The sequence below is a fragment of the Lissotriton vulgaris genome, chromosome 2_1 (genome assembly GCF_964263255.1).
Source record: "Lissotriton vulgaris chromosome 2_1, aLisVul1.2, whole genome shotgun sequence".
Lineage (NCBI taxonomy): Eukaryota > Metazoa > Chordata > Amphibia > Caudata > Salamandridae > Lissotriton > Lissotriton vulgaris.
Window position 1 is genome coordinate 1,425,576,925 of NC_141687.1, and position 27,475 is coordinate 1,425,604,399.

The following is a 27,475-nucleotide window of genomic DNA, read 5'->3' on the forward strand; positions in this document are numbered from 1 at the left end:
GGGCCATGTATTTTTTGCATGTCCTGTATATCGACAGCCCAGACTTAAATGGTTGAGACCAATTTGTAAAACTTTAAATTGTGGGGACAGCCACACAGCCCTTCTCAAACTAAGAGATCTACGCTCTACTAAATCTGTGATTTGTGTAGCCAAATTTTTGGGTTGGATGTGGCTTATCCGTGCAAAGAATCTGTAAACTGTTTTATCAATTTTAATGTTTTACATTAATTTTAATGTAATGGGGGCCTTTTTGTATAATGTTGTTATTTGGAATTGTTGTTTTTATCTGTGTCTTTTATGAATTTTTTATTCGAAATAAAGACTAATTGACTGACTGACTGACACAGCAATCGTTGATGAGCTGAAAAAGAAGTTGAAGCTTGTAATTTTAACTTAATACATTCGGTGATAGCTTTAGGATCACATGTCATTATAAAACATAGGTCTCCAGGGGTAATATTAAAAGTAGTAATCCGGGAATGAATAGGGATATCGAGGTCTGGAAGAGCAGTACATAAAGGACAGAGTTCGTGGGCCGCAAAATCGCCCAGAATAACATTTGGTCGGGCATTCGAGATATTAAAAATATGTCGCAAAGTCTCGGTAGATGCTGGGACGGCAACCAGACAGGTCGCTAAAATGTCAGTGACAGACCTCATTGGGGTAAGACAGAAATGTGGAGAGTTTGTCACTCTCTTTGCGAGTGTGATCCAGAAATTAGAGGATGTGCTCCACGCAGACCGCGGAGCTCGGATTCTCCCATCAACCGGCGTCGGTGAATCCTCTCCTCTCCCGGCGTAGCAGGCCAAAAGGAGTCCAACGCCGACACATCCTGCAGCAGCAGTCCAGAGAATGATCTGAAAGAATACAAATACAGGCCTTAATCATTCTCGTAAATAACATTTATCAGCTGGGACAGCTTCCCAGCCATCTTTCCCTGGCTTCATCACCAAAACGGTGTTGTCATGACCGGTCGCAATAATATCAGCCTGTTCAGGAGGATTTTTAGGCGATTGCACCCATATCTTAGCTCCGGGAAGATCAGATGATCCGAAGCCTTTTTGTCCTCGCACAGTTAGCAACGTTTTGATCTCACCACTGAAGACAGGCATAATCAGTAACTGAGCAACGCGGTCAGACTTTTTAATCAATAAGTCAGTCTCACTGCTATTAAGCAGGAGAACCTTAATCTCTCCCTGATAGTCACTGTCAATTACTCCTCCGAGCACTTGTACGCCTTTCAGGGCCAGGCCAGATCTGGGGGCAATTAATCCAAAACTACCGGCAGGTATACAGACACCAATGCCAGTTTCAACAATTATTCGGTCTTTTCCTGGTAAATTTGCATCATTTAAAGCATGCAGGTCGAGGCCTGCGGAACCTGGGGTCGCTCTACATGGAGCCAAAGCACCGGGGGTAATTTCCCAATACATGATAGTGTTGGATAAAGAATTAGGCTTTACATCAACATTTGGAGGAAACAAACGCATCAAAGGGGATTCAGCATGTAACAAAGGGCGATTATTCAAAATCAATAAAGCTTGAAACAAAACATCCTTCCAATTCTTGTATCGGTCATCAGTCAATTTGCGCAATTGTTCTTTTAACAAACCATTCATTCTCTCAATCAGTCCTGAAGCTTGTGGGTAATATGGAATGTGAAACACCCAATCAATATTATTTTCCGCACAGAATTCCTGTACCAATCTTCCACGAAAGTGGGATGCATTGTCTGATTGAATTTGGAATGGGACACCATAGTACATAATAAGCAGCTCCAGGGTTTTTATGGTATTCACTTGGGTAGCGTTCTTGCAAGGGAAAGCGACCAGAAGGCCACTATAAGTGTCAACAACTGTACAAATATATTGACAATTCCTGCTCATAGGGAGCGGACCGATATAGTCAATCTGCCAAATTTGAGCGGGCAATTTACCTCGATGTAAGTGGCCTCGAACAATTTGAGGAACCTCTTTTTTCCTAGAATGCTGACAAATGGGACAATGTAGAATGACATCTTTTATTAAAGAAAAAGGAATATGAATTCCTCTATCGGCAGCCCACCTGCTAGTGGCTTTCTCTCCTGCTTTCTGGTGGGCCCACTTCGCCAATCCCGCCAAATCAGAATCTTGCATGTCCACCACTGCCTTTTCAATTTTAGATTTTTCATCTGCAATGTTATGGAAGAATTTATCAAGGGAGTCAATTGGAGTGTGAGCATCTACGTGAAAGATTGTTACAGTACTCTGCGGGAGCAACTCCCAAATTTCTTGCCATAATTCCTTTCCCCACAATTCTTTTGAATGCAATTCCCAATTATGAGAATGCCATGTTGGTAACCATACCGCCAGTCCATTCGCAGTGGACCAGGAATCAGTGAAAATATGACATGTGCCAGGCAATTCCTGTTTCAAAACCTGGTAAACTGCATAGAGTTCAGCATACTGACTACTCTTACCATCTCCAGTTGTACTTAATAATTTCTGCGTGATCGGGTTATAAGAAACAGCTTTCCAATGTCTTTTGTCACCGATGAACTTCGCTGAACCATCCGTAAACCACACATGTTTTCTGTCCTCCACGGACAGATCATTAAATGATTTACCCCACTTAACGGGAGACTCCTGCACTACGGTTACCGAACAATCGCTTTCAGTCTCATTGGAGGGCGCCTGCGCCACTCGCTCATGTAAAACCGCCACACCTTTCGGACCCACACGTGCCCTGTCCTGAATATACCATTTCCATTTAATCACACTCGCCTCCTGAGCATGTCCAATTCGATGGGACTTCGGTGAACTCAAAACCCACTGCATAATGGGAATTTCAGGCCTCAAAATCACAGCATGGCCTAGGGTTAGTTGCTCGGTATCCACCAGAGCCCAATAACAAGCAAGTAATTGTTTCTCAAAGGGTGAGTAACGCTCACCAGCCTCAGGTAACTTTTTGGTCCAAAAACCCAATGGCACTTTTTGTCTGCCCTGCTTTTGCCACAGGCTCCAATTGGCATACAGACCTTCCACGGACACATTCAAGTCCACATCACCTTCACTCACAGGCCACAAATCCAAAGCATACTGAATAGCTTCTTTAGCCAAATTAAAAGCATTCTGTTGAGACTCACCCCATTCAAACGCATTCTTTTTACGAGTGACTCGATATAATGGAGCCAAAATCTGACTTAGATGGGGAATATGCTGACGCCAAAAGCCAAACAAACCAATGAAACATTGAGCCTCTTTCCTGTTCCTAGGGACTGCAAAATCAAGTATTTTTCGCTTCACCTGTGGGACCACTTCTCTGTGACCTTCATGCCAATTGATTCCTAAAAATTTCACATTTTGGGATGAAGTTTGTAATTTGTCCGGATTAATTTCCCAACCTTTCGCTCGCAAACAGTCAAGGATCAGATCTAAATGGGACTGTACCTGGTCTTGCGTGTCACCTTGAATCAAAATGTCGTCAATATAATGACAGACCTGAACTCGTGGATTCGTGGGCACTTCAGGACAAATGCTCTGCCACCAGCCGGTGACAGATCGTAGGACTATGTACATAGCCTTGAGGAAGACTCCGGAACGTCATTTGACGTCCATTCCATGTAAAACTGAACTGTTCCTGACATTCAGGGGCAATCGGAATTGAAAAGAAAGCATTAGCAATATCAATAGAAGCATACCATGTACCTGGATGCTTTTGAATTCTCTGAATCAGCGTGACAATGTCAGGCACTGCAACAGTCAATTTAGGTGTGTGTTTATTCAATTCTCGATAATCAACAGTCATGCGCCAAGAATTATCACTTTTGCGCACGGGCCAGACGGGATTATTCCAAGCAGACGTGACCGGAGTTATAACTCCCGCGTCAACCAAATCCTGAATTGTAGCAGTAATTTCTTCATGACCACCTGGGATACGATATTGCTTTTGAGAAATTACCTTCGTGGCCAAAGGAATTTTAATAGGTGGCATTCGCAAACGGCCAACCCGTACGGGTCTGGTCGAAATGTACTGTCTAGTTCCAAATTGATAACAACCATAATCCAAATGCAAAGTCATTCCTTTTAAAATGTCAATTCCAATTATATATTCCAAAAGTGGTTCAACCAACACAGAGTATTCTCTACGAGGAATCCTACCAATTTTAATTTCAAGTGCAGTTTGAACTGCGGGTGTTTCTTTACCACCCAAACCAGTAATTGTGAAAGACTGTCCTTTAAATTTCTTTGATTTACCATGAATTAAAGTGGCCTCCGCCCCAGTATCAACTAATGCTCGGGCCCTTTGGATATTACGATGTTTCCAAAAAATCTCAATATCTACATAGGGTCTGTTGTCTCAGTGAGCCCACTTGTGTACCGGAGCTTGACCTATTTCCTAGTCAGTGTTCCTGCGTTCCGTCAACCAAGACAAATCAGGGTAAATGCTCTCAGTTTTCTTTGGTATCAAAATATCTTGTTCATATCCGTCTCCAGTACGAAACGGATTATTGTCATGTTCAAAAAATTGTGAATTACGGTCAGAAAGTCTGTTACGATCCTCCCTTTTTCTCATCTCAGGGGAATAACTCCTCTTCTCTCTTTGTCGGGTGGAAACACGATCATCTCTCCCCCTCTCACGGTCATCCTCTCTCCCCCTCCCGCCAGTACGATGAGGGGATGCATCACGTTCACAACGCCAATCATTACGGTGATCAGAATTCACACGTCGTCTCTCATCACCACTGTCATCCGAACCACGGTCATACTAATTTTTTCGCACACGACGGGCACCCTCCTTCCGATCCAAACCACGCTTACGAAACATGTCCCATAAGCGATTATTAGGCTCACCGTCATTGTCCTCCCTTTTGACACCATCAGCAATGAGAGCAAGAAACATGTCACGTCTAGAGAACTTATAGTCCCCACCAGTACGACCCTCAGGTCGAGATTGTCTTTCAGGTTTAAACCACTCACCCAGCTCACCAAGCTGACGAACAGACTCAAGCACAACAGACAAAGGATTGCCAGTTTGATTAATCAACAAAGTCATCATGACCTGCTTGTAAGCAACAGGCGAAGAACGGATAATGCGATTGCGCACAGAAGATGTTAAAAGACCATCCAGCAATTTATCAGCAGTACTAAGAAAGATAGCCGTTTTCATGACTTCCTCCTTTAAACGTTGCGACGCATCGCGCAAAGTGTACCATGGCTTGTCATCCATAGGCCAATCAGATTCAGTTGGATATTTATGATTACAGCCGTCAGACCCAAGCTGTAGCAAAGTAATTTGATCAGCACCATTATAGTTTCGAAAATGATCTTGAATCGTAGAATCAGAACTCAAAGAGCAAAACCGTAAGCAATCAACAGCATCTAGCATAATACCGGCAGCGCCAAGTTCATAAAGGCGCACCATCCAGGTAAGCAAGGCCTCACCAGGCCGTTGTCGAAATCGTTGTAAAATGTCACTAACCTCCTGCTGAGTAAAATCTTCAATACAATCCAAAGCTATACCAGCCGGATTACCAGGGGCTTGTTGTAATTTGCGTCGAAACACAGGGTGAGCAGAAACCTCAGGAAGAGCTTCCGAGGAAGCCCGCATCTTAGATTTAGAAGAACAATCGGGGCAAGATACGTCATCCGAACGGGAAGAACGAGCACGGTCGCTGTGAGGACCCGTATCAGAACATGAAGCAGATTTACAATAACGTCCGGAGCGAGAAGATTCGCGCTTGTCACCCTCCTCCGCCGAGGAGTCTGAAGTATTTGAATCCCAGATATTACCGTCCCACTCATCGGGGTTCCAATCCATTCCGGCTTTTGCTACAACCAGACGCACTTTACGTGTAGATACACGACCACGACGATGTTTATACTTATATCGTGCAATGCGGACCGCAGCTCTTTCGGCTATGGTCTGATATGTTTCAAGTTTGTCGGCAAGCAATTTATTTTGACAACGCAAAAGAGTATGCGCATTTTGCAACTCAACACACTGTCCTTCCATGTCCTTAAACTGCTTCTGTAGCTGAACAAACCTCTCATGAAGTATTCTGTATGCATTAAGAACAATCCAACCTCTGCGTCCTAAAATAGGAAGCTCATCACCCTTCACTACTGGCGCTTTCTGTAAGCACGACACCACATCGACAAGGCTCCGCCTGCTCCAAACAAGAAGACCAATTTTCACTCAAACCAGTAGAATCAGCCCACTCACGGGCCAAAGCCTCGTAAGGCGTACACTCCCAGCCGGGAATCTGAATCGGTAACTTGAAAACCGACGGTGATTTTTTCGCAAACATATTGACACAAAAAAGTTATATACAGAATTATAAACAAAATATTATACGTACGAGCCGAGCGCAAACCAACAAGATCAAAACAATACAGCGCACACAGGCTTCGTAAACAGTTCGTGATGCCAGATGTAATGGCCGGATTTTCCGCTTAGATGGGATCAGCCCCCAGGGGCCCCTATAACCCAGCCAAAACGTACTCACATCCCTCCTTAGAACGTATTCACAATGAATATGGATAGATATATATAGGTATATACAGGTCGCACCTAAGGATGGGGAATAGAAATACACATGCATAGATTTTCTACAATATCTTATTCACATCAGTTGGTCTCGCGGCCACCCCGACCTAGACCGGTCTACCCTAGGGCAGATATGACACACAATCCGGTGCGTCTACACATGGGCCTGCAGAACCCAATGCTCTCCTTTCCAAACGATCCACAATCCGGTAGATCTACACGCCAGTATCCTCCCTGACGCTCTCACTTATGCAAGCCACAATCCTGTGGGTATCCGCGTTGGTAATCCCCCCCAACGTTCTCACTAACGCCGCATATCAACGACGACCACATTCCTATGAGCAATTATCGGGAAAATGTCTCAGTTATCTACTTGGGATAAAACTAGGATAATGACTTTTAATACGGTTCCCAAATTATATGATGTACCTCTTATTCTTGGCATCAAAGGTCCACTCACTCCCTCTTTGTTCGATCACTATTTACCTGATCGGGATTTCACATCCGTTCATGCAAACAACTTTCAACTAGGAGATGCATTTACCAAGATTGAACAGGAATACAAGGCACACATTAGTTCTCTAAGAACTAGGGTATTTATTAACAATAGACACACATCACATTACTATGCAACATAATTTCTGTAAAGAAAAGGTAAAGATTAGAATGCGCGCTTATTGGGAAAGGGCGGAGTCGGGGCTCGGCAGTCATCTCGGTTCCCTTCTCGTCTCTGTGTCCTGGCTCGCCTCGCAGTCACACCCCAGCCGTCACAAGTACACGTCTGCACCGCTAGGCTCAACCTCGTCTGCTTCCCTCCAGGCCACCGGAACCTTGCTGGTTATTAGCTACCGTCTCTCTCTCTCTCTCTGTGCCAGTGCGCTCCGCGCTAATTCTCCTTCAGTCTTTCTCAGAGAGTCTCGGTCTTAAATCTTTCTCGGACTTCAAAGATGGCGACTGTCCGCCATGAAATAATTAATGGCAGAGATGCTAATGGCTAGATGCCGCCTACGAACTAACTGACAACTGACTAACACCTTCGCTAATATCAAAGCCCGTTCCTTCATGGAAAGTTACGGCCAGCAACCTGCCGCCCACCAAATTCTTGTACCTCCCCGTACCAAGGACACGTTCCCAGCCGGCCGGCCTGAAGTTGTGTCTTCGGAGTGGAGAAAAATACATTCCTTCGATAAGGGCCAGCCTGAGCCGGTTCTCTCCAAGCGAACAACAGCTTGAAACTAAAACACTACACTTGACCTAGAAGGCCTCTCGAGCTACCAGGCAGAGAGCAAAATGGAGTCTGTCTCGTTTAAGGCCTACAGGGCCCGTAATATGCGTAACTCCATGGAAAATATCCTAACACGTTAGCAAATGGGCAAATCATTATTAATACTTATGTATCTATCCCCTAACTTAAATTCATAAGCCCTACACTAAGGAAAGTGACACGAAAATGCTCTAGTATATGGAAGGCAGGGGTCCTATCTATAGTCCTAATCCCTATGCTATGGGGGTGATAGGCTGGAGTCACTCTCCATCATTCTCCCTCTTAAAGGAGCCAGAAAAGGGCAGCCATTACAGCCCTCAAGCAGCAGCATCTAGAAAAGGTCCTGACGAAAGCCTTGCCCGATTGAGGGGCATTTTGGCTGAAACATGTTGACCACTATTTTCCACCACACAAATGTTGTTTAAATCCATACCGCTAGTGCACTGTTTTTAATCCTGGCAGTGAGTGCACTTGAATAAATCTTACATTCTGTGCTCGCTGGCTAGTTTTATTCTCACATTTCTCATGTTACACATTCTATTTTTCTTTGCCCTGTGCCCTCGCTCACACTGTATTTCTCATCATTTGTGGATTTAGAATATCCTGATAGAGTAGATACCGAAAACATCCCTGAGCTCCTCCCTCTCAGAGAGGGAGTTGTATCCCTCAAAGGAACTAGGTTTTTCCTTTGAGAGGAGAATCCCAAATGATGAAGCATGTCACCTCTGGTGAGTGAGGGATGTCATCCTTAAAAGGAAATTTGCCACAGCTAGGTCTGTGTGTTATAGTCTGTGGCTTTTTTGTATTTCTTCACCAACAAAACCTTCCCTATTATTTCCTGTTTAAAGTAGACCCAAGGATTTTACACTTGTTTTTGTCATGGACTTAACAGTCCATGCCCTGTAGGGAAGGGCAATGGCGTTCCCATTGCCTTGCCTTGCTAATGTTCACATATGAACCTTAGCACAGCACCGCCATGGGCCAGCTGCTGCAGAACCGCCCAACCTTGATTCTAGTTGGGATCCGGTGGGTGGTCTCATTATGGGTTTGGCGGTCTTGGAGTGGAGCGCTGGCCTGCTCCTAGAACGCCAAACTCATACTAAGGCCCTTAGAAATGTGAATCATCTGCTTGGCTACAATATTCCCTTCCAAATAACACATACAATGGTATGTTGACTATTAACCCTGTTACAGTGCCACATATGGCAAATGGTGTGTCCTGTGATGGCAGTACAAACCATACAAACTTATTTAGAATTAGTAGGATATTCCAATGAGTAGTCCACATGTACACAGATTCCTCAGAAAGGTAGCTCTCAGTGTCACACTTACTAGCTCTTACCTTGTGACCTTAGTCTTAGGATCATGTGTATACTATGGTATTTGCCGCTATGGACCATATGCATTAATGCCAAGTGCCTGGCAGTAAAGGTGTCTTTGACAGTCATGCACAGGTGGTTTACCTTTCAGAATGTCAAAATAGTGGGCTGTGTTTCATGGTACCTCACATCACACTCCGTGTAGGATGGTGCTGGCCTACATGAAGTTATTGGACTGCCTCAGTCAGTGTAGATCATGTCCAGGGCTGATGTTAGTCATCGAAAGACCACAAACGTGGGAATCCATCTTTTAGTTGTGCTTAGCATGTGACATGGATACATGAAATATCTTGACATTTGATTAATGCCTGTGCTAGACGTAAAAAAAGGTGTATCAAGCAGACAATTATCCTCAAACTACCAGTTACAATCTGTTTCTACATCTATTGCATCCATACAGGTCAACACCTACCAGAAGAAGGCCATTTGGAGAGCCACCGACAGGAAGTTACAGACCCTGGGGATTTTCAACCGGCATAGTGCCCACTGCAGAAAGAAGTGGAAGGACCTTCAGCACCGGACTGTAAGATCACAGAGGTCCAGCTGGGGAAGACGGCCCTGTGTGGAAGGGGCGCATGCCGGAGCCTGACCACCCTGATGGCCGCATACTGGCAGTCGCCTACTCAGAGTTTCATGGGCAGTTGAGGGCCTAACAAAAGCTACATGGGGTGAGTCCTGGCCAGAGTCATGCATGTTAAATTGCCTGTTACAGACAGGCATTTCATCAACCATATTGTTAGTGGCCCATGTGTTACACACAGGATGCATCATTGTTAGCGTAAGTGTAGTAGTAAGTGCAGGCAGCTGTGCTGTGCCTATTGTCTTTCTGACCTGGAACACAGTGGACCGCTGTCCACATCCACTTTTCTCCTTTTGAGCAGACACTTGGCTAAGTGAAGTGAGCATCGTCCACTAAATCTGTGTGACTATTGTACCACACAGGCAAATTATCTTGTGAGGAGTAATATACTCTCACTACTGTCTCCCATGTGATGGTGGCACTGTTGCATGTGACATGACATTTAGCCCAATTATGAATTAGGCGGCCAGAGGACCACCAAACTCACAGTGGCACAGCTTTGGCGGTCCAGCCAACGCTGTACTGGTGGTCCATCTGCTGAATTACAACTTGGGAAGTCGGACTGCCACGTCACCACCGCCACCACCACTACCACCGCTTGGGATCAGAGATCTCTGGCAGTGGTGCGGTGGTCTGAGGGCCGCAATTTCCTTGGTAGTAACCTGCTGCACCACCATGATTATTATTACTTTCCACACCACCAGCGGTCTCATGGAGGTTCTCACTCCGTGAAACTGGTGGTGGTGAGGAAAAGGCCCCTTGTTGGTCCAGTGCAAGGGGTGCATGCAGCGGGGAAATGTTATGTTCCCCTGCGTGCATGCACCACAGTTCCTGCAGAGTCCATGCTGTGCATGAACTGCCTTTGGCGCTCCCAATGTTGTTCCCTATTTTCAGAGGCCCCCTCATGGGACCTTCAAAGGAAAAGTTGCTAAACATGAGAAAACCCGTAATCTGGCAGGTGGTGCTCACAAGTCTTTGGCAGTGTGGAAGCTAGGCGGCAGCATGTCAGACTCACACTGCTAAAGTTGCAATCAGGCCCTTATAGTTCACAGAACGTGTACAATGAAATGAGAGTGCAAACATCACTGGTGCCATCAGCATTAGTGCCTACATCTTGGCCAGTGGGCATTTGCCAGTTGATGGTTCATCTGCAATAATGTTTCAAAAGACTAATTCAATGACTGATGACATCTATGAGGGAGGGAGATGTAAAACTGTAGGGATCATATGTGAGTGTCTACAATGATCAGTACAAGGCAATCTGAGTATACAATACCAAAGAGTTGAGTGATGTGCCAGTCCATTGGGACTCTAGTGATCCAGCATCTTCAGGTAATAGATGTTCAGGGACACCCAAAATCTTCAAAGGTGTATTGGCTTGTGAATATACAATCTATTACGGGTGTCATCACCTGTACCAAGCACGGTTGGGTATGTTCAAATGGCTTTTTGCAATGGTATACTACAAGTACCAAAGCATGCAAGGTGATAAAATATCCCAGTATGGGCATCAGGATGGAGTGTAGACAATTCTATCAATGATTTTGGGCCTGTCGGGGTAATGCATGCATGTGCTCAAGCTAAATTTGAAGCCTATCGAGTGAACCATGAAGGTTGTGTGATATGTGGACTTCTTCAATGTTATCTCTGGATTTCTGATTGTCATGTGTGGAAGCACAGTTGCAATAAACCCATGTTACAGGGGCCAACGTCGGTGGGGACACAGCTCGTCGAAGTAGTTCCGAACATAAGAGATTATGACACAGAGGGACCCAGTGACCAGGAGGATGTGAGGAGTGCATCGGAGAACTGTAGCTCAAGCTTGTCATCATCTGAGTCATTTTATGGTGGACACTCCTGAGTGGTGGCGGACCCAACAGGATCATTACCACCTTCATCTTTGTGAGCCATCCCCAGCTCCGTCACCACCCTCCCTTTTGTCCCCCCACAAGTTAGCCGATCCTGCTCCCCTAAGAGGGGAGTGATCTCCTTCGATCCAGGCACCTCAGCCCCTGCCCCTGTTAGCCCTGCTGCCCTGAGTGAGGAGGCTATTGACCACCTGAGGAGCATCTGTGTGGGTCAGAATGCAGCCCTGACTGGGATCCAGGGGCAAAGCAACCAGCTGAACTAGATGGTTGCCAATCTGGAAGCCATTCACACTGTAATTTCTGGCCTACAGAGATATTTTCAGGCCATGGCTTCTTCTCTGCAGGCAGGCCTCCACCCATTCAAACCTTCCAACCCACCTCCTGCCCCTTCCTAATTCTAAATTCCTTTCCCAAGAAAACACACAGCTAAGCATGCACACACTTCCTCAGACATAGGCACTACACAAATACACAAAACATCACACAAACTCAAACATACATGCACAAAGCAGACACTCACCCCTCACCACTCCCACCATGCCCACTACCGCAGCATACTCCTAGGCACCAAGACAGCAGACAAAAGAGCCCTTCACAACCACACACATACCTGCAGATGACACAGCAGCAGACACAGAGCACTCCACCGCCCCACTCATACCAGCAGATGACACAGCAACAGACACAGAGCCCTCCACAGCCCCACTCATACCCATAGATGATACAGCAAAACACACAGAGCCCTCCACAGCCACACTCACACCCACAGATGACCATACAAACCACTTCCCACTCCACCCCTGAAAAACAGCATCTCCACCCCTTGAACACAGGCTAAAGTAAAAAAAAAACTTAAGAACCCCTACAAGGACAAACCCACCCCTTCCACTTCCCACTCGACCCCAGAGAAGCAGCATCCCCAACCCCATGAATTCAGTCCAAAATACAAAAGAAATGAAGAAAACCCCTTCACATGGACAAACCCACGCCTTCCACTTCCCACCCCAGAGAAACAGCATCACCACCCCCTGAACCCAGGCCAAAATAAAAAACAAAACATGTAAACCCTTCCCAAGAACAAACCCACCCCTCCCTAAACCTCAACACCCCGTCTTAAGTACCATCTTCAAGATGCCTGCTGTGTCCAATGGATTCCCCTTTCTGAGGATGTTCCCTGGCAGTATCAGTTAGGGCATGTTTGGTGGCACAGCATTGTGTTGTGGCACATGTAAGCTGACTGGACTGGCCATTAGCCTTTGAAACCTCTTGTGACATACTGTCATTAAAATCTTTTCATTGTTTTGAAGACATTGGTCCTGCCATTAATTTTCCAACTATTTGATGTCATTGTATAGTTGATGATGTGTGACTACAGTTGTGTTGTTTTGTTCCTATAATTGCTGATCCAGCTGTAGTGGTTTGTATCATGAGACCTTGGAGCCAGTGATGGGGTTATGCAGGCCAAGGGGAAATGTTGGATGGATGTTTATGTGGGATGAATTCCAAATGGGGCAGACTCTGCATTGGGTGACTTGTTATATGGTATCTATTTCAGCTTGGCCTGGCCACTGTCAACGTCGTATAGGTTGCACTTTTCCCTATGATGTATATAGGATATGTGTTAGCTGTGTTGAAGTTGGAATTTGTTTATTCACAGATGGAGAGTGTTAATTTGTCATACCTTTGTGGAGTTAAACATAGAGATATGTCCACTTTTCTGTGTGTACCTTACAGCTACTTTATCTATTTGTGTGCCATATGCTATTGGTTTTCCCTGATATACTTCAATTCTCAGATCCAGTGCGCACTGAGTTTTTCAGGCTTGTGCAAAATGTACTGTGCCTCAGAGCCCCAGCCACTCAGGGTGTCCCTGATAGAAGTATAGCTATCCTGCAGAGAGTGCTTCCATTGTGCCCTTAGAAGCTTGTCACGCTGATTATATGTAATCAAATTGACTGACATTGTCTTTTCATGTGGGTGGTGTGTGAGAGTCCAATACAGAGTTGTAGTTGAGAAGGAGTGTTTCACTTTACTGACACATCCATACAGGTGTTTATTTGACATCAAAACAAGACCTGTAATGTTTGTATTGTGAGTGTGTCACATTCACTATAGCATCTTGGTTAGAGTTGTAGTGACAGGGTCTCATGGTAGCTGTAGTCACATCAATTTCACTTTACCAACACTTATAAATTGTTAAACTGCATGATAAGTGAAGATCAGTAGTGACATGGCAGACAAGTGTGAAGGGGAAAAGCAGTCTAGCATCTTGATTAGAGTTGCAGTGACAGGGCCTCATGATAGTTGTAGCCACTTCAACCTCACTTTACCAACACTTGAGAAATAATAAGCTCCATAATAATGTGTTAAGATCAGTTGTAACATGGCAGACAAGTGAGAAAGGGCAAAAGATATATGTGACAGACAATAATAGTAGGGATGGGCGGAGCTCGCCAATTTTTACTCCGTGGGATTTCGTGAGCCGGCGGAGTATTGCTGCCGCCCCCCCCCCCCCCCCCCCCAAATCAAGTAACATCACTAGCAGCAGCAACACAAAAATGCTCATTATCAGTAGCACACTTTTTCAAACACATCACATTAAAAATCTTGTTACTCCTTAAAAAATCCCCTCACAAATAGCCTTTTGTCGACCTCAGAGTTGTAGTCCACACTTCCTTAAAGCCAGGTTGAGTTCTTTCCCCCGCACACACCCAAGAACAACAGAGGGCACGCGCAGCAGAGACAACTGTGAAGCAGCAAAACAACAAAGCATAAGGAAAAGTTGCAAAGTGCAAGAGGAGCCGGGCGAGAGGCTGCACTCACCCATGATCAGGCACAAGATGTCCAGGCAGATGAAGAGCACCTAGTTGCTGCTCCTTTTGCTGTTCAGTGCTGGTGTGCCCTGTTCCTGCTATTTGGGACCATCAGCAATGCCTTGTTGTTTTGCATGTTGGGGGTGAGCTGCTAGAATGTCAATGCCACCCCCATACACAGAGCACTGCACCTGAAGGCAGCCGGCTCTCAGCTGGCTCTTCAGACCTTGGCCTCAGAGCGGTAAAATAACAAGGGTCCCACAAAGTTGCCAGGCTCTTTTCTGCTAAGTACAGATTGTTTTTTTTGAGACTAGCATCTCCTGACTCCATAATCAGTTGAGTAACAAGCCTCAATTCTGTGCATATCTAAAAAGAGGCTTGATGTGCAGGGTTCTAATAATAAATGTTTCAGGCATTCAGACCGAGGCTGCGTTACAAGTCTCGTTCGGAATGGTTTATTACTTAAATCTTGCTTCTCAAGCTGCTTTCTAATAGATTGAACATCGCTTATCTAGTTGATTTGTTCACGGTCTGGGGGGGTGTGGCGATAAACCCCGCTACACAGTGGCTTGTGAAGTTTTTGCAGAACTCTACTTCCCAAGTGGAGCGCGGGGTGCCCAAAACACTGAAAAATCTGCAGCTGGAGCAGAGTTTGCCACCCAGCTTTAATTAATAGGTGTGATATAGATGGGGCGGTGCTGTTGTGAAACACAAAATAATGCACACATCACTATCACTGACTATAATTTGCAAAACACATGTCCATTTGTACACAGTGTGCCTGTGCAGTACCAGTGTTCTGGCCTAGGAGGACATCTTACAGATGTAGATTTGATCATTCCCCTGTAAACGTGTACGTTACTTGAGATGCCAACTTCCTTTCCTGGTCGATGGTGGGGCATTATTTTGCTGAGTAGTCTATGGGAACTGGAAGTTGTATGACTTACAGCTGATTTCGTTAGAGCAGAGTGGATTTTGGATGTGTTCAAGCAGGTACAGCAGCAGCAGGAATGAGTCCGATGGGTTTCATGATTGCATAAGACATGTAGAGGGTAGTTTTGGCTCCACATACCTCCCTTTCCATCATCTCAGATGTGGTGGTTGGACTGCCATGGTCATGCCGGCAACAAAGCAACTCATAATTTGGCCAGCGGGGTCACTGTTGGTCAGAGCCTCCGTCAGCCTCTTTGGCCCATTGTGCTGCCTCCGTGGTCATAGTTGGCCGATGTAGTCAGCGGTTCGCCGGTGGTTTTTCAAACTGTAATCCTCCCATCTGGCAATCCAGAGGTTGGACTGCCGAGGTCACTGCAGTTAGACCACCACCACAGGTATGGTGGTTCACGGACCACCAAACTCATAATAAGGCCCTAAGTTTGGTATGGAATAGAAAAGCTAAGCGCTCCAAAGACCAACAATTTACCAAATGTGTTTACATTTCATATACAATTACTAAGGGCCTCATTATAAGTCTGCAGTTCGATGGACCACCAAACCCACGGTGGCGGTGTGGCTACCACTACACCCGTGGTCTGACCACCCTATTACAAGTAAGGCGGCGAGACTGCCATGGGACTGCTGCTGCTGACATGGATCCATGATCCCCGGTGGTCTTGTAGCTGGCTGAGGCCCCTAATATGCTGGTGGTGCCGCTGCAGCACCACCAAGCATATTAGTAGTTTCCTCACCACCATAGTTTTCATGGCGGTGAGCCCACCATGAAATATGTGGTAGTGAGGAAATAAAGGGGACCTTACAGGGCAACCTGTTGCCTCTGTGCCAGGGGATCCATGCAGGGGGGCACATGGTGTGCCCCCCCCTGTATGCATAAACCCCCAGTTTCTGCAGGGCATGGACTTGAGGGAAAATGTCCCGTAGGAATTGCCTTTGATGCTCCCATTGTGGTGCCTTTTTCATAGGCATCGCAGTGAGACCACCAAAGAACCACAGCAGTTTCTTATGGCTTTGGCGGGCCTCACTCCAAGACCGCCAAAGTCATAATAAGGCAATAAATCTACAAACCACAAATGCTAACAATTTTCCCAATGCTAGGAGAAAGAGCTAAGTTTTTAGTGGAAATACTGCACCCAACACCCCCTACCCTAAACTCTTCTACTTTCCTCCATGTGGATATGTTTGGTGTGGGAATAATAAATGTAGGCCTGCAATGTCCCACACGTTCACCAATGTGGTTAAGTTTGGAGTTGGAATAGTTAATCTAACCCCAGCAAAGTCCAACAGTGATTACGTTTAGTTTGGAGATAGTAAGTTGTTACATCTCAAAGTTCAAAATGTTCTCCAATGAGGCTACGTTTGAAGTGGGAATAGTAAATCTAAACCCTCCAAAATCCAGCACTTTTTCCAATGTAGTTATGTTTGGAATGAGAAAAGGAAGTCTAATCTTGTCAACGTCTAACTAACACTTTACACAGTGTGGTTAAATTTGGTATGGGAATAGTAAATGGAATGTACCCAAAGTCTAACCCTTTCCCAATGTGGCTATGTTTGATGTGGGAATAGTAAATCCAAGCCCTCCAAAGTCCAACACTTTTCCAATATTGTTAACATTAGAAAGTGCTGCCTGACCTTGCCTGACCACCTACCTGGTCTACTTCTCACATTTAACCCTTTCAGCTATTTTCACTCTTTCCCCACCTATGGTCTCTTTCACACTCAAACTTTTAAAGTGCCTTCTCACTATTCTGCTGTGATCAAAGACTTAGATCAAACTTCAGCGACACTCTCACATACCTCATCACCCCTATTGTAATTGCATCCAACTCCTTCATCCTACTTGGCAAGCTCATCTTTCACCCAGAGGACTAGAGCGACCCCAAACTCACCACCCTTTTGGAAGACCTGCTCATACTAGGTCTTACCCAATTCAATTCAATACTTTATTTCGCCTTTTACAACCATAAAAGTTCATACAACAAGCAAACAGTTTACTACCACATTAAAATAAGAAACACAAAACTACAAAAAAAATCCTGAAAGTAGTTAAACCTCATCATATACACTATATTAAAACAGAGAGTCTTACCCAACAAGTGAACAACCCAATTGACAGACACCTCCTTGACACTGTATTCACCAACTTTCCCAACATCACAGTAGACCACCTCATCCCACTTACCTGTATGGACCACTCTTTCGTCTGCTTCAGGCTGAACTTACAGTGCCATTGCAGAACTGTAGACACTCAGACCCCCAACTCAACTGGAAGACTTCTAGGCCACCAAACTCTAGTCATGATACCTGCCAACCCCACGATGATGTAGCATGGTCCATAATGGACTGCAACACATGGATCGCCTCCTGCATGGACTCCCTGGCTCTCTTAAAAACCATCTACACATCATGATCCATGCTACAAGTAAGCTGGTACATATAAGACCTTTAACTCACTAAGATTCGCTGCAAAGAGCTGGATCAACAGTGGCACAATACCCACAACAACAACAGAAACACATACAAATCAGCCCTCTGGATCTACCACTGGTGACTCAGAACCATCAAGTGAACAGTCCTCACTAAATGGATCCAAAAAAGCTCTGACACTTCAAACGCAATCATCAACAAAATAAAGGAAATATTGTCCCTTGATGCCAGCTCCATGCCCATCATCCCTTCACAGGAACTTTGCACCCAACTCTCCCACTACTTCACCAAGAAAATTAACACCATCTATAGCACCTTTGGCTGTCTCTCATACCCTGCATCTGCATAGAGCGAGGGTATTTCTCCTACGTTCCCTTTAAATGCTGAGAATGATCTCTCCTTCCACATCAAGGCTGGCAATTCTTCCTTAGAGTTCCATAAGAAACTGAAATATGGGCTCTTCCAAAAGGCAGCAGACAGGCCTACACTTGTTTCTTAGGACCTAGGATATCCTGCTAAGTGACATGCATGCTATTAAAATAAGCATAACATTATATGTCTGAAGTGGAAATAGTAGATCTATCCCTTCATCCCAAAAGCAAAAGCGTTCCTTACTGTGGTTATGTTTGGAGTGGGGAAAGTAAATGTCACCCCCTCAAAGTTCAGGGCTTTCTTCAAAGTGGCTAAGGGGGTTATTATGACTCTGGCGGTTCACAGACCAGCAGAAATGCGGGGTGCAGTGGTGGTAGTCTCCCGACTGCCCTATTATGACCAGGGTGGTTGGGCCGCCTTGGGACCGCTGCATCCACCAGGGATTAGAGATCCTTAGCAGTGGTGCATGGTCTTGAAGCTGCAATAAGCTTGGCAGGGACACCAAGCATATTATGACTTTCCTCACAACCATACTTTTCATGACGATGTGACTGCCATGAAAAGTGTGGCGGTGAGGAAATTGTAGGGCCTGGCAATCACTGGAGGGCAACTGTTCCTATAATGGCTCGCCCATTCAGCATCGTGAAGTATAGGTGAAGAGTTGCCTAACTTTCTTAGTGGTTGAAGGTTGGATTGAGAAGAATTCCTCCTAATTGGAGAGTTGCCCTCATACACCTCTCATACACCGATCAGGGTGTCATGCTTCATCATTGAGCGTTTCGCTCCCCGTGGGGGTGGCACTGCAGTCCCCACGGGCCCCGCGAGAGGGTCCTTTCGCAGAGACCTTTTTGAGGAACGCCGCAGTGGTGAGTGCTGGTGTGTGGGGATGTGTGCAGGTGGGTTAAAACACCATGCTGGCAGTCTCAGAGGTATTTATTCTTGGGTCTGTACAATATATTTAAAAACAGGCAAAGAAAGAAGTCGTGACCCTGCTATCAATGAGGAGGGTGTGTTTGTTTTTGCAAAAAGAAGTGAAAAGTGGTGATAAATGGATAATCAGGTTTAATGGGTCAATAATCAGGTCTAATTGGTCCCTAGTGGATCCTATGGCGTTTTGTCAGGACCAGTAGAGATGTTAAGATGTAGAAAAATGTGACACAGGGGTTTGAGATAGAAACACACAATATACCCTGTGATGTTACCCTGATTCTGGTATGTGGTCTAGGCGGCTCTGCATCCATTCAGTAATGACCACCTTAACTTGTAAATCCAACCTAGAGAAATAAAGATACACACACAAAACAAGATTAATAAAGTTTATGCTGAAGGCGCTACAAAATGGGAGTCATGCCACAGGTTTAAGCTGTGAGCAACACATCTGTGTAAGCGCTCCATGCACAATCGTATCGGACTTAATGCGTAATGATATAACCATAAATTCTTAGAGGTGTGCGTGGAAACAGGCACACTGAAAGTGGTATGAAAAAACACAATCGCTACCCCAAATATTATCCAGGAATGCCTCAACGGCGGGAGATGCGGCTCACAAAGTTACCTAGAGTAGAGACACGGGAGGGGGGACACAGGAAGTGTGGATCATGTTTAGCCATAAATGCTCCTGGGAAGGAAGCTGTGAGGAATATCGCACTCCTCAGTCAGGTAGAGAAAAAAGGGTAATTACATTGACCTTCTGGTAAATGGTATTTACACCTGCCCTCAGACCCATTATCACCGGTAATCCAACGGTTTCGGGAGCCGGTATAAATAGGGGAAGTGATTAAGGGTGAGCGGCGCTAAGGAGACCGCCTCCACGCCAGATGCGGAAGTGTGGGACGTGCGAAAAAGACTGGAGCAGTCTCCAAAGGCTGTAATGGCTGGATTAAGCGGCCATCTTGGGATGGGCCGGGGCGCATAGCCATGGGTTACTCTGGCATATATTCTTAATAAAAACAAAGGGCCATATGTATCAAGCCGTTTTTGAATTGCAAAGGCCGAAATTCGCAGAATTTCGGCCTTTGCGACTCGCAAACGGCCGTTTTGCACGTTTTGGAATGTATGAAACATTCCCAGTATAAGGATTTGCAAACTTGTGTGATTCCTTTTTTCTCCATAGCATTTAGGGAATCGCAAATTTGCGATTCCTTAAATGCTATGTATGTAGCAATTTTAGCTTGTGAATTTTGTTTAAGAATTCGCAAATTACCACCAACTTTCAGTTGATGGTAACTTGCGAATTCTTCCAGAAATGCACAAATTGGCATTTTTAAAGGTGGCATATGATGCACACACACATGCCAATAGGGCATGTATGTGCGCCATATGCACACACATGTTCTTTTCAGGGGTGCAGCAGGGTGTCTTTGAGACACCCCTGCACCCTTGCAATAATTCTCAAATTGCGATTAGCAAATTGTGAATTCGAAATTTGAGAATTATTTTGCATTCATTCCTATGGGCCTCCTGGCCCATAGGAATGCATTGGAAATTAAGGAAGCTTAAGGAATCGCAAATAAAAAGCGATTTTGTTCATACATACCATTTTGCATTTCCTAAATAGCGATTCCTTAAAAGTCGCTATTTAGGAAATGCAAAATAGTTTGATGATACATATGGCCCAATGAGACTAATATAAAAACAACAGTACAGTCAGAAATAGTTGTACAATTGGTCTTACTCAAGGATAAGCAAAACGGAGGAGTGTGAGAGCAAGGTTTTGCTCACTTGGGGCTAAGGTGATGGCCTATTCAGATGACTCCCAGCTCCTGTTTTCATGGTGCAGGGCAGATGATTCGTTAGTGGCGGCACAACATTGTCTGTGTTCGGTTTTCCAGTGGCTGGCTAACGCTCAGCTGAAATGCAACGAAGGGAAATCGGAAGTGCACCTCTATGGTTCGTTCACTTTGGACTTTAAGGAAAGGCTTTGGCCTTCTGGCTGCCCCCGTCCTACGGCAGACAAAAGAGCCGCAAAAAACCTGGTACAAAAGGGGGTGGTGATGGACGGAGCATCTGAATCAATCAAACACTCACACCCAGTCAAAAGATCTGGGTTTAATCCATCACCGTTCTTTAGCCCACTCTGCCACCCCAGTTCAGACATGGCTATATGCAAATCAGTCTGACCCTGTGCCTCATGGGAACAGTCCAGCCCGAACTGCCAAGCAAAAAACCTGGACGCCTGGTTCGACAGTGGTCCGGGTGCTTATCCTGTTCCGCTTGGACTAGGACAATACCCTACTGGTAGGCAGCCCGGGCTACCTTATTAAGAAATTGCAGGTTGTTCAAAACTCGGTGGCCAGATTCCTCTTTGGACTGACATCGAGGCACAGTGTTTGCCTTCATTTGTGTTCCTTGCACTGGCTTCCAGTTGACTCTCGGTTGAAATTTAAGATGCTGACCATCGCTCCTAGGGCCCTTCATGGGTTTAGCCCCATTTATTTGCAGAGGAGATTTGCTTTTTACACACCAGGAAGACAGCTGTGCTCCTCTGCTCAGCGGCTGTTACAGACCCCCAGGTTCAACCGCCAAAGACTGGGAGGTGTTTCATTTGTGCAAAAAGCCAGTCTGGCTTGGAACACATTGCCCTGAGCTCTCAGGTGTATCCAGGCCCCTCTGCTTTTTAAGAAAAAACTGAAAACGTTGCTTTTCTAGTTGCTGTTTTGTGCACATTCTGGTCCTTTCCTTCTGTTAACGCCAGGACACTTTCGAGTTGCTGGGTGCTGTATATACATTCAATATAACTAAAGGTAGTCAGTGGGTGGGCACCTGGTAGAGTTAAAGCCGGTCTGTTGTGTCACCTGGTCAGGCCTGAAGGAAAAGTGTAGGCCTAAATGAATGGAGGGAGACAGTTGCCCGGTGCAAGCATCGACTTGGCTTGAAGAAAGAGAGCAACAGACCTCCAAATAGTCAAATTACACCCAGATACGGGTGAGAATGGGGAGAAGATGGATGGGTGGGGGGGTTGTTGTTTGAGGGATACCCAGATTCATACGGAGAAGGGGCACAGGGAAAATAATGTACTGCTAAGTCAAGTGTCTGTATTAGATTTGTGTGCATCAGTAACGGGTATACAGGGTATAAACAGGATCAATCTCAACCTGTGAGTGAGAGGTTGTCCCTAATTTTGAGGGCACTGAAGAAGTGGGACTCAAGGGGGATGAATCAATTAATGACTTCAGCCCAGGGTATGTTGTAATTCAGTCCCTAGGTATTGGATATCAAATGGAACACCCAGTTCCTGAGTGAACATAGTTCTCACTGGCCAGCTAGGGTTGAAGTCAATAATGGTCCAACACAAACTGTCTGGTGTGCGGTGCGTCTCATTGAAATGTGAGCACATTTTGGTTTTTGCTTTTTTGAAGTGGATCATGCTGCGTGCTCACTGATCCGTATTTTTATACGTCTCATTGTCTTCCCCACATAATGAAATTGGCAAGGGCATGTAATTAAGTTGACACAATTTTTAGTATTGCAATTGGTGTGTCATTTTTTGTTGCCATGGTCTCTGTAAACCTAGGCCTATGCTCCTTGCTGTGGTGGTTAAGGGGCACACTGAGCATGATCCACAGTGGAAGTAATCCTCAACTGGTGGGTTGCCTGGTTCGTTGGATAGGGGGGCAGGTGTGTACAAGGAGGTCCTTCAGAATTTGTGTGAGTTTATATACAAAAAGGGGGGGCAGTCCAGGGATAAAGCTTCCTGTGTTGAGGATCGCCAGTGTTTTTTGATAACCATCTGTATTTTGTTAGAGGTAGGGGTGAAAGTCGTTACGCACATTCGAGTGCCATTTGGGGTTATTTCTCTGCTCTCTAACCAACTCTCCCTGTGATTGTTCTTTGCCCTCTTGTAGGCCTGGTGTATCACCTTGTGTGGGTAGTGACAGTCTAGTAAATTGGATCTGAGGGCGGATGCCTGCCACTCACATTAGTTAGTAGTGTTACAGTTCCTGCGTAAACGGAGAAACTGACCTATTGGTAAATTATCCTTGCAGGACTTTGGATGGTGGCTCTCGTAGAGTAAACAGACCACTAAATAGACCTGACTGTTACGGAAATTTAATAACTTTATTAGGATCCTTGTGGCGGGATTCTCATATCTCCAACCTAACACTAGTTTATAACAAATACCAGTTGCGTCCAGTCATACATGTCCAAATAGAATTCTTATTTTTATTTATCGTTTATCAAGCCACTCCAATTGTATCTTTAGTTCATAATGTGTACAAAAGAAAATAAAAAATATGTGAATGGTCAGAAAGTACCTCATGTAAGCGGCAACAAGCGAGCTGTTAATAGGTACCCACCAGTTTGCTCACATTTATCATCATGTTATGTTATGTTATGTTATGGTATGTTATGTTATGTTAGAGGAATTTATACCGCGCATGGCTGCCCCAGCAACAGGGCGTCCCAGTGCTTGCAGAGCAAGAAGTAGGGAGGAGTGTAGCTAGATGGATGTAAAGAGCCAGGTTTTAATCAAGCTCCTAAATGTCCAGTGATCGCTGGTGGTGCAGGCAGTCAGAGGGATGGAGTTCCACAGTGCGCGGTACTGAGCATTAAAGGACTGTCCCCCAGCTCTGCAGCAGCGAACTTGTGGAGTGCACAGCAGATGTAGATCGGCAGAGCGTAATGCCCGCCTAGGAACATAGGCTGTGCAGAGCTCCTGCAGGATTTGGGGTCCCTGGCCATGCAGGATCTTGTGAGTGGTACATAGGGTTTTAAATTGAATTCTTTGCCTTATGGGCAGCCAATGAAGACGGTGTAGAAGATTGGAGGTGCAGCATATCCTGGGTACGGCAAAAAGAATGCATGCTGCTGCATTTTTTACTCTCTGGAGTCTGGCCGTGACTGTTTTATTAGTGCCCAGCAGTAGACCATTGCAGTAATCTAGACTCGATAAAACCACTGACTGCACTATCAATTGGCGGATAGAAGGGATAAAGAAACCTAGAATGGGTTTAAGGCTGCGCAGAAGGCCAAAACATGTAGCAGCCACCTTCTTTGCATGAGGCTCGAAAGTAAAGGCAGTATCAATCAAGTGACTTCCTTGACCATGAAAAAGATAAATCCCGTGTTTAAAATTAGGAAGTGAAAAAAAGAAAATGTGTGAAAAGTTGCACAAGAAGAGCTAGTGTCAAAGTAAGCCCCGTGGTGCGAGAAAGAATATCTATGTTTCTCCAAAGTAAAAATTAGTTAAGACTCACATGCCCATGCTCCAATTTTATTAATTGCTGTGATCCCACTCAAGATTAAAACCAATCCGCATGTTTAAGGTCACTTTAGGATAGGCTAAAATGTTTCATTGCCAACAATACTTTACGGCAAATTCATCAGGGCTCGGGCCAATCTTCACCTCAATCCACGTGCGATTTAAGCCAAGGGTGACTGAAAAACAAAAGAATAGACAAATGGTACCAACCCGTCAGGACATCCTTCAAAAAGCCAACTGGCTTACTGCTGCAAAGCTAACATAGAAAAAACCTGAAAGTCATAATATATTTACCAGGTGGTTGCCCTCAAAATTCATACCGGAATCCCACCTTCTCGAGGGGTGTCTTTCAATCGTAAGTTACACCTCCCCTGCAGGCACAAACAGTTGTCGCCTGTCAACCTGTGAATATACATCCATAACTGCCTAACCAGTTCCATCCTCGAGTACAATCCCCGAGTTAATAAAGGGGTTAAAACCTATACTTTAGACACTGCCATTCAAATCTAGGTATTTGTCTGAGCAAATTTGTATTTGGCGCAACAAACGCTACCCCGCTTACGCTTTCCTCTATTGACAACAGGAAAGCCATGATCAATTTCACCACAATCACCAATTCATACTATTCTGAACAGTGTGTAATAAAGACACCGGGCTTTCTCACCGCCCTCTAAATCCACCAACACACTCAGCCCATCTTCATCTATTGTGGGCTCTGAACTCACGGGCTTTGCCCCCGCTCATCCTGGCCATATGGAATCAAACAGCCGGGTCCCATCACTGGCCTTTATATCAGCCAACACGTACCCATGTGTTGCGGGCTAAAAAAAAAAACATCACAGGGCCTGCCACTGGTCATGCTATCTCCATACACACCGTTACCGCGTTCAGACAAGAGTCTGGTTTTGCTTTGTTACAACATCTAGCCCGGTCGTGCTCTACTTCAAGAGTGCGCGCCGGAAAGGAATACGGAGCTCCGCCTCTTCGGCTGGTCTGATTCCATGCTAGAGTCAGCGCCATCTTGGAATGGTTTGAATCGACCCAGGCTCTTACTAAAAATTGCTGCAAAATGTGCTATTCTCCTGCAGGCTCGACATTTATTTACCCTAGAACTTCCACAATCTGTAATTTCTCACAATAATGCATGGTACATCATCTTGTACATATTATATTGCACAATAGGTGGATTTAGTTAGTTCATTTCTCAACAAAGGTGATCATTGCAGGGAAAGAGATTTTTTGAGAAAGGGGAATTTTTTAAATATTCAGAAACACTTTTGCTCTATTATTAACACACTATAAATGAAAGTGTTAGGAGTCACTTTAGGTTAAGAAGGGCATTCATTTTGTGGAACCCACAAAAGAACTCCTATGAGACAGGACAGCTACCATCACTGACATCAATGGAGTTATCACTCAAGTCATGTGTGGATACTATAACAAAATTAGATCTCATTCATTCAACGGCTTCCATTCAAGAACCCCTAAAATGGATTGCATGAATTATCTGCTTATTTTATTCCATCCAATATAATAATCGAGGCCCACTTGGTCAGCCTTCTCAGAAAATATCCAAAACGCCTCTTTACTTGTCAGTGTTACTTACATATTACATGCATCTCCCATTACTCTTTCCAGCACCGTCCACTTCAGATCCCTGAAGTTGTGTGGCTGTTCTTGAAAATGGCAGACTAACCTCGTGGTCAGTTTACCTGCTTTGGTTTCTTGTAGTTTGTTGTGAAGAACTGACCTTCTTGAATGGAGATTAACACGTCGAGAAATGGTATGGAGTTCTCTGATCTAGTGTTGGTGAATTTCAGATGAGGGTCCAATGTATTGACCCAATAGCAGAATGCCCCACTTGTTTCTGAGTCGCCACTCCAAAATAGTAACATTTCGTCAATATAACGACACCATAGTAGTATGTTATTGTGAAAGGGGTTGGTCTCATGCTCGATTTAGTTACTTTCAAAGGCAGCCATATAGAGACATGCCAGGCTGGGGGTGAAGGTGCTGCCCATGCATGTGCCTTGTATTTGGTGGTAGAGCTGACCTTGGAATTCAAAGACATTTTATTTGGGGGTGAGAGAGGCACACTCAACAATGAACGTGATGGGGGTCTTGAATGCCCATGGGTCCTCCAGGTGAAGGATGTTCTCCAGGACTTCTAGAGTAGCGTGCTGGGGAATGTTAGTATACAAGGCTTTGATGTCCAGAGTCACCAGGAGGTCTATCCTCTCTGGTCCTGGGAATGCTTGTATAAGGTTGAGGACATCAGTTTTATCTTTTTGATATGTTGAAGTCTTCATTAAATTTACTGTGTGGTTCCAGGAGCAAATCGATACCTGAGAGAATGAGCCGTCCCGGTGGGGTGTTGACTCCATTGTGAATTTTGAGGAGGATGTAGAAGTATGATATCCAGGGTTGTTAGTTGTTAAGGAAGCTGGCTTCTTGTTTGGTAATCCAACCCTCCATCTCTGCCTCTGTGATAAATCCTTTGATCTTAATTGTGAGGCGTGCGGTAGGAACTGTTTCAATCAAAAGGTAGTAGTGTGTGTTAGCTAGTTGATGTCGACATTCATCATCATAGGTGGTCACTTCCTGTAGGACAATGGCGCCGCCTTTGTCAGCCGGTTTTAGCACAATGGTTGTGTCGTCCGTAATCCCATTGAGTAGATTCCTCTCTCATTTAGACATGTTCTTAAATGGAGGGGGTCCACTTGGAATTGTTACCTCTTTAAGGACGGCCTGCTCAAAAGTGAGTATTTCATTTGAAGTAGGGCCCACTGGTGCCTCGTGCCATTTGGATGCATAGAGGGGGGCAATACATGTTTGGTGTGGGAGTAGTAAATCCAACTATCCGAAAATCGATCTCTTTCTCAAAGTGGCTAGTATTGGAGTGGGAATAGTAAATGGAAGTCTTACCAGTGTCTACCAATTGTCCCAATGCAGGTAAGTTTAGAGTGGGAATTTCAAAGTCCAATGCGTCTTCCAATATGGTTAACCTTGGAGTTAGAATAGTAAATGTAATTCCCCTGTAGTCCAAAACTTTACCCAGACTGGTTACATTTGAAGTAGGAATAATAAATAT